The sequence below is a fragment of the Rhinichthys klamathensis genome, unplaced genomic scaffold (assembly GCF_029890125.1).
Source record: "Rhinichthys klamathensis goyatoka isolate OS25496 unplaced genomic scaffold, OSU_Roscu_1.1 h1tg000018l_1, whole genome shotgun sequence".
NCBI classification, from domain to species: Eukaryota; Metazoa; Chordata; class Actinopteri; order Cypriniformes; family Leuciscidae; genus Rhinichthys; species Rhinichthys klamathensis.
In genome coordinates, this window is record NW_026606569.1 from 1,004,269 (window position 1) to 1,013,190 (window position 8,922).

Sequence of the window (8,922 nt, forward strand, 5' to 3'; positions counted from 1 at the left end):
ATTGGATACTAACGATAAGAAAAAGGTATAAAGACTAGAGCACTGGCCCTTGTGAAGTCAGATGAGTGGCCGTCATCTCACTTTGTTGAACTGCTCAATAAAGTTATTTTCTTCTGAGACCCGAAACCTCGACTCTGAAAGATTTCTTCTGAGAATTGAACCAGACTTTGAAAATTGGGACCAAAGACCGAGAATTTGCCACAACATACTTTGCAGAAACTCTCTCCACTCCATTGGTGAACAAAACAGTGGTTCTCAGCCAACAAAGAGTCCGGAAGAACGTGAAAGGATTGGAGCAGAGGTGAGTTTGTTATAGAAATCAGTCAAAATACTATTTTACAATATTGTTGTGCTGCAGAAATGTCCTGCCTGCATATCATATTCTACAGACTCAGGAAAACTATTTTAGTTTGCTATAAATCCTTACAAAAATCATCATTTTAATATTATACAAAATAATAAATTGGCAACATAAATGATCAAATTAGGGATGCAAGTTATCGATTAATTCATTAATCTTTAGTTGATTGACCTTATCGATCGATTAACGATTAACTGATAAGTGGCTATTTTCCTGAGAATGTAAATTTCTCATGGTATCAATCTTCTAAATATCTTCCTTTCTGTTCAGCAGAAGAAATTAATTCATACAGGTTTGAAAAAAACATGAGGGTGAGTATATGATGACAGGCTATTACCTTACATTTATATATTGTTTAATTATCTCTATAGGTCTGTGACACAATCCTGGGACACACTAGGGAGCGTTTCTCCTTCACAGACCACCTTGTCTGTGCCACCTTGTTGCAGGGGGACAGGTTTGACGAGTACAAGGATACATTTCCTGACGATGCATTGAGCAGCACCATCAGAGCGTACCCGATGCTCAGTGGAAGCAAGCTCAAGACAGAGCTCAGTCTTATCTACAGCAAGCAAGAGTTCTGTGCCTGCCGTGGTGCTGTGGACCTATTCCAGCTGTTTATGGAGAATAATCTCGAAGAAGTCTTTTCCGAAACTGTGACTCTCCTAAAAGTTATCATAACCACACCAATGACCACGGCTGAAGCTGAGAGGTGCTTTTCAACCTTGAAAAGAATTAAAACCTTTCTCAGAAACACCATGACCCAGGAGAGGCTGAATGCACTGGCATTGCTGTCCATGGAAAAGAGACTTGTCACAGCGATGACTGACTTTAATCAGAGAGTAATTGAGAAATTTGCTGGGCAGAAAGAGAGAAGAGCTAAATTTATATTCAAGTAGGAAAGATGCTTTTTGGTACTGATTTGTTGATCTGAAATGTATATAAAGAAGAGCATTGTTTTATGTTCAAGTAGGAAACATGCTTTTTGTTGGTCTGAAATCTACAGACCCTTTCGTCGGAGATAACGAGAATTCACTTAAGAGACCTACAGACCCTTTCCAAAAAATTTGAATATCATGGAAAAGTTAATTATTTCAGGAATTCAACTTAAAATGTGAAACTAATATATTATATAGGTTCATTGCTTGCAAAGTGAGAGATTTCAAGCCTTTATTTGTTATAATTTTGATGATTATGGCTTACAGCTTATGAAACCCACAAAATCTAAATGTCATAAAGCTTTTCTGCTGAAGGAAGCATGAAGTGCTCTAATGTCCTGGAAGTTCAGAGTCAATGCAGCCGTCTACCAGGACATTTAGAGTACTTCATGCTTCCTTCAGCAGAAAAGCTTTATAAAGATGAAGATGATTTTCAACAGGATTTTCACCTGCCCACACTGCCAAAATAACCAAAACCTGGTTCAATGACCATGGGATTACTGTGTAACTACTACAGTGTGATTTCATGTAATATTCTAATTTTCAAAAATTGATTTCGTGGGTTCCATAAGCTGTAAGCCATAATCATCAAAATTATAACAAATCAAGGCTTAAAATATCTCACTTTGCAAGCAATGAGCCTTTTTTATAAAATTAGTTTCACATTTTAAGTTGAATTCCTAAAATAATTGAACTTTTCCATGATATTCAAATTTTTGGAAAGGGACTGTATATAAAGGAGAGCAACATTATGTTCAAGTAGGAAACATGCTTTTTGTTTCTACTTTGTTGGTCTGAAATGTAAATAAAAAGAGATCAAAATAACTTTTTTGTTTCTGCTTTGTATTTTGCCCCCTCCCCCCTATAAAATAAAAAATGCGCCCCCCCCCCCAAAAAAATAATTATCACCAGCCGCCACTGGTCGCCAAATATATTTGAATGGATTGTTATTGCTGCTTCCATAGACACGTATTTTACAAACTATAAATGTATTGTTTTGCTATAAATCAAATCTATTTAAATGTCTGAAACCTAAAATAAACGTGTTGCATTATTTTTTTTATTTTTTTTTTATTTTTTTTGTTGATAAATGTGCCTCCAGGAACACTAAAGCTTTAAGATCCTCCCTGTGTAATATAATGTTTTTGCATTCTTATAATGTATGTTTGACTGATTGTGTGTCGTGTACATCCCTAAATCTACCTACAATAGTTTGCAAGAGTATGATTAGGCTGTGAAATTGACTAGATGAGTTTATCTGTTCAGCTAATGGCGTTTAATGTCCCAGACAACCCCTGTCTCCCATTTAGACACTTGTTAACAACCGCCTTTTACAAGACAAATAAAGGCCTTTAAAAAACACACACAAGAGGGTATTACTTATGTATTTTATGTTGTAGAATGAAACGTGAAAATTTATTTTGATCTTGTGCTAACACTTTTGAAAAATCCCCAGAAATGGCATACCCAAACTGAAACAGATACAGTTCATGAACCCTTTGTACTACAAGCACAAGTATGATCTCATTTGAAAGCTTATTGTAAATGTAGAATTAATTATTGTCATAATGAAAAAAATAGTTATTAAACGGTTAGTTCACCCAAAAATGAAAATTCTGTCAGTAATTACTCACCCTCATGTTGTTCCAACCCCGTAAGACTTTCGTTCATCTTCGGAACACAAATTAAGATATTTTTGATTAAATCTGAGAGCTGTCTCACTCCTCCATAGGCTTCTTAAGGGATCGAAACTGGCTGGCCCAGAAAAGTTATTAAAGACATCGTTAAAATAGTCCAAGTGACTACAGTGGTTCAACCTTAAGTTTATCAAGTGACGAGAATACTTTTTGTGCGCAAAAAAACAAACAAAAATAACGTCTATTGATTCTCCATTGTCTCCTTTGTTTGCGGAACTCCCGCTTTGACAGATCTGCAATTGCTTTTACTACTCCTTTTTCTTTTTTCCTCAGGTATCTCTCCCTGTGTAAAGAGTCTCTAGGCCAGGTTTTGGGGAATATGTATTCAATATTTAAAGGCACACTATGCACAAATTGTGTTTTTGTCAAACAACATGTTTAGTCGCTGTGGAATACTTGCACTGTCATAAATAGCTAGCTAGACATATGTGGAAATTATTGGACTGGTCTAATTATCAACAATGGATGAATGAACAGCATCGTAAAAAAAATGACATACTACAAGCAAGCGCAACAACATACAACATAGAACGCAAACAAGTTTAGAAATAAGAGATTTATTTACTAGTCCATCAACAAGATCGCCAGGTCAGCATTGGTGTTGCATCCAGTGCTGCTTTTTTAGCTCGCGCCAACTAGAGAAAGCCCGAGCGAGTGGGACTGTCACAACTCTGAAGGAAATAGTCAAAGGGTTCAGTTGCGAGTAAACAGTAATTTATTGAGCACAATAGTAGATAGCCATGTGGGTCAAAATGGAAGCAGGCAGAAGAAGACTCAGGCTCGGCAATGCAGGGACGCAGTGAGCAGACACAGATGCAGGAACAGGTAGAAATTCCTCCGGGAAAATCTCAGAAAACCACTGCATGGGTACAGGACTGGAATGCAGGAGAACATGGTGAGTAGAACCCTGGTAGCCTCAAGAACCATCTGACAAAGACAGGACGAGGTAAAAAACAATATATAGGACATCCTCATTCAAAACAGCTGGCGCTGATCAGCCGCGTTGATCAGCCGCGCCCACTCACACAACACAATGGCGCAAAATGAGGTGCGTTTCCCGAAAGCATCGTTAGCCAACTATGGTCGCAAGTTCCGTCGTTATCAGCATAGTTCAATTAGTCGGTGTTTCCAGAAACCATCGTTCCAACGACTATTCGCAAACAGCATCGCAAAGTTGTGTGTTTGGAATGACAGCTCTCGACCTGTGGTTAGAAGCATAGTTTCTAGTTTGCATGACATGTGGACTCAATAAATCCTTAACTTGAGCAAAATAAGCAAGCTGACATTCAGTACAACCTGTGTCTTTTATTTAGAATACATACAAATGTAATTTACGTCTTTGAGTTTGTCAAGAGATTTAAAGCACCGTTTTTGAAGACTGTGCATGAGTGAACGTGATCTACTATGTAAGAACGAGCCTATGATTAAATCTGGAAATAAAGCGAAATTACTGGGAAAATTTGAAATATTCCTCAGATGCCATGTCTGTAATTTATATCAAAATATCTAGCATTAATTCGATCTCAAACAGTTTCATTAAAATAAGTTATTACTCCACCACGTGCGTGACGTCATAAACCAATGTGGTTGAACGACTAATTTGCAACAATATGGTTTCGGGAAACAGTCGTGACTAGCTTGATTTTTTTCAACGATGCATCGTACTGTGGTAGTGAAGCATCGAGTTACGTTGTTGTACGGGAAACACATTCAAATACATATAATGCTTTGAAGCATACATCAACAGCTGCAAGTAGTGTGCTTGTAGATTGATGATGAAGTATTGCGATATCTGCTGGGCGTTTCCCATGGCCGTGACAAAGGGATGGGTTTTTGTGGACTCTGCGCGGTTTAGAAATGCCACCATGTTCGTTCCAACCTATAAAAGAAAGTAAATACAATACAAATTGTTTCAATGGCACTGGTGTCATTATTCGCTTGAAGTCAGTTCAGTGTTGATTCAATTCAGTTCAATTACTGTGTAAAGTTCATCATGATTTCAACAATCAATATTTTTATTTGGCGAAAAGCCATATAATAAGTGGTATACTTTACATTATTCCTTAAATGTCTTGTTAGATCTTGTTTGTTTGTTTTTTTGTCAAGGACCAAAGCTGCTTAATAGGAATTGTTTTGAGGTAATAAAGTTAAATGTACATCCAGGGAGTTTTCATCACAAAATAAACTCCTTCAGGGTGATACGAGATCCCTCCACTTTGTGTGGATTACCCTGTTGAAGTTTATTCTGCAATATCTGGCTAGATGTACACTGCCCTACAAAGGCAAAAGACCTTAACTCGCTAGAGTGTGGAACTGAGAAAAATTACTTTGAAGATATTTAGTTGTCCTGCCAAATTAATTATAGGCAGAACACTGGAAATCTGGCAATTAGATGTTTTAGTAATGCAAATTATCTACATAAAAAAATCTTGAGCTCAAACTTGACTTTTGACCACTATTTTAAAGTTACTGTACTCTGCCTTTGTATTGTCAGCAAAAAGTGAGAAGTCATGCCAAGGCAAAAGGCAGTAACTTCCACATTATCAAGTCAAGAGTTTCTACCCTCTAATACTTATACTTATATAAGTGAGGCTTGGCATACAGCCTCGTGGTTGGATCACTGTATTAGCACAGATGATGCACACTCATCTATAGTGGGTATGGACATTTTGTATGGGGCAGCCTATGATCATATGCCTGTGCTTATATTGATAAATGTTGAGGATATTCCAATGCTCTCTTGTGATAGTTCTGAGTGTAATACTGAATTTTTGGATTGGTCTGCCCTTTCAAGGGAGGATATTGCTGGCTATTATGCTGATACAAATAGATTGCTAAGTAAAATCAGTCTTCCCAGTGATGCAATTAGGTGTAGTGATCCTACCTGTAATGTCTGGAAGCACAGGGAGGAAATCTCCTCACTATATGATCATGTTGTGAGAGCCCTGTATGAAAGCAGTAGACCCTATTTTAAACGGAAAAACAAAAGGGGTAAAATGAGGCCTGGCTGGAATAAGTATGTGGCCGGATATCATGAGGAAGCTAAGTTAGCGTTTAAATCATGGGTGTTGGCTGGTAGACCAAGGCAAGGGCCGCTGTCTGAACAAAAGAAAAATGCTAATGCAGCGTATAAATATGCTGTTAGATTTATTGATAAAAATGAGAAAGCTATGAGGGCAGAATCTATGGCCGAGAAGGTAATGGATAACCACACTATTGAATTTTGGAAGGAGGTAAAGGGTCTTAACAAATGTAGTATACCACCCCCGTGCACTGTAGATGGTATCTCAGGTGTTGAGAATATTGCTGAGATGTGGAGACAGCACTACAGGACCTTGTTTAATTGTGTTAGAAGTGATATTTATATGTCTGACAATATTGAGTGTGTTGATTTTAAGGCAATTTTTTCACATGAGGTATCATGCACAATAAATAAGTTAGCAGATAATAAAGCAAGTGGGTTGGATCACATCACTGCTGAGCACATTAAATATGCCAGCATGAGGTTAGCCCCCCTTCTTGGTATCTGTTTTAATTCTTTTTTAATTCATGGCTTCCTACCGGATACAATGATATCTGTCTTGCTTGTGCCGGTGATCAAGGATAAGTCTGGTAAGGTTGGTTGCTCTGATAACTACAGACCAATAGCCCTTGCCAGTGTATTGTCTAAAGTTTTTGAAAGCATCCTGTTGAGCAGAATTGTGGACATTATCCCCTCTACTGACAAACAATTTGGTTTTAAACCAAAACATGGCACAGATATGGCCATATATTCCTTAAAGGAAATTGTTAATACGTATAGAGATAAGAACTCCTCAGTTTTAATGAGTTTTATTGATGCTTCAAAAGCGTTTGACCGCGTCAATCATGACAAGTTATTTGACAAAATGAGTAAAAGAGGTGTATCTAAATGTTTTGTGAGAATTCTGTCCTACTGGTATGCCAACCAGTCTATGTTTATAAAATGGGGCCACTGTGTTTCTGCCCCTTTTGGGGTCAGGAACGGGGTCAGACAAGGTGGAATCCTCTCCCCTATTCTTTTTAACTTGTATGTTGATGAGCTCTCTGTCTGCTTGAACTTGTGTAACACTGGGTGTATGATAGGTAACACTCTAGTGAATCATATTATGTATGCAGATGACCTTGTGGTCTTCAGTCCTAGCAGTGCTGGTCTTCAACAGCTTCTGAATGTTTGCTCTGACTATGGAACTGTTCATGACAAAATTTAATACAGACAAAAGTGCGGTGATTATTTGTAGAACAAAGGAGGATAAATGTCAAATGTTTCCTCCTTTTAAATTGGCAGGTAATACCTTGATAGTTTTGAGCAAATATAAGTATCTTGGGCATCTCATTACAGACCAGTTGAAGGATGACCTTGACGTTTATAGGCAATGCCGCTCTATATATGCTCAGGCGATTAGTTTGGCTCGTAAGTTTGGTGGGTGCACAGATAGAGTGAAAGTTGCTTTGTTCAGAGCTTACTGCACTTCTCTCCACAATGCCCACTTGTGGTCTAGTTTCAGCAAAGCTAGCTTGCATAAACTTCAGGTAGCTTACAACGGTGCACTGAGAATTCTGCTGAGAAGACCACGCTGGTGTAGTGCCAGTGAGATGTTTGTGGCTGCAGGTGTTAATACTCTGCAAGCCACATTGAGAAATGTTATGTACAAGTTTATATGTCGGCTGAATAACTCAGAGAATTATATAATTGTGGCATTGACCAATATCAAGTTTAGCACTACACGGTATAAGTCCAAGTTATGGAAGCATTGGTATAGTTGTCTCCTCTGAAGTTGTATTTGTTTTTATTATATTGTATTGTATTGTGTGTACTGTCTTGTTTGTTTTATTTGGACCGGTGAGTCTGTAATAAAGTTTTATATTATTATATTATATATCAATATTTGGTTGCTGATCACCATTAACAAAATCAGTATAGTAACGCCTGTATAAAATCTAGTGATCATGGCATTTATTTTGAATGATTTACATTTACTTATAGACATCTACTTATTGCTATCCTGAGCTTTGGTTGCATTCTGGTGGCATTATTAATACATTGACATGACAAAATATCTCCATAGCGGTAAAGAGTATCTTAGATAAGACTTGATAAACGCACATTCAAAATGATCACTATAAAAAAGATCCTCGCGCACATTCGACCCGGGGACTGGATTATAGTACACTCCCCGAAAGGATTATTAGGAACACCATACTAATACTGTGTTTGACCCCCTTTCCCCTTCAGAACTGCCTTAATTCTATGTGGCATTGATTCAACAAGGTGCTGAAAGCATTCTTTAGAAATGTTGGCCCATATTGATAGGATAGCATCTTGCAGTTGATGGAGATTTGTGGGATGCACATCCAGGGCACGAAGCTCCCGTTCCACCACATCCCAAAGATGCTCTATTGGGTTGAGATCTGGTGACTGTGGGGGCCATTTTAGTACAGTGAACTCATTGTCATGTTCAAGAAACCAATTTGAAATGATTCGAGCTTTGTGACATGGTGCATTATCCTGCTGGAAGTAGCCATCAGAGGATGGGTACATGGTGGCCATAAAGGGATGGACATGGTCAGAAACAATGCTCAGGTAGGCCGTGGCATTTAAACGATGCCCAATTGGCACTAAGGGGCCTAAAGTGTGCCAAGAAAACATCCCCCACACCATTACACCACCACCACCAGCCTGCACAGTGGTAACAAGGCATGATGGATCCATGTTCTCATTCTGTTTACGTCAAATTCTGACTCTACCATCTGAATGTCTCAACAGAAATCGAGACTCATCAGACCAGGCAACGTTTTTCCAGTCTTCAACTGTCTAATTTTGGTGAGCTCTTGCAAATTGTAGCCTCTTTTTCCTATTTGTAGTGGAGATGAGTGGTACCCGGTGGGGTCTTCTGCTGTTGTAGCC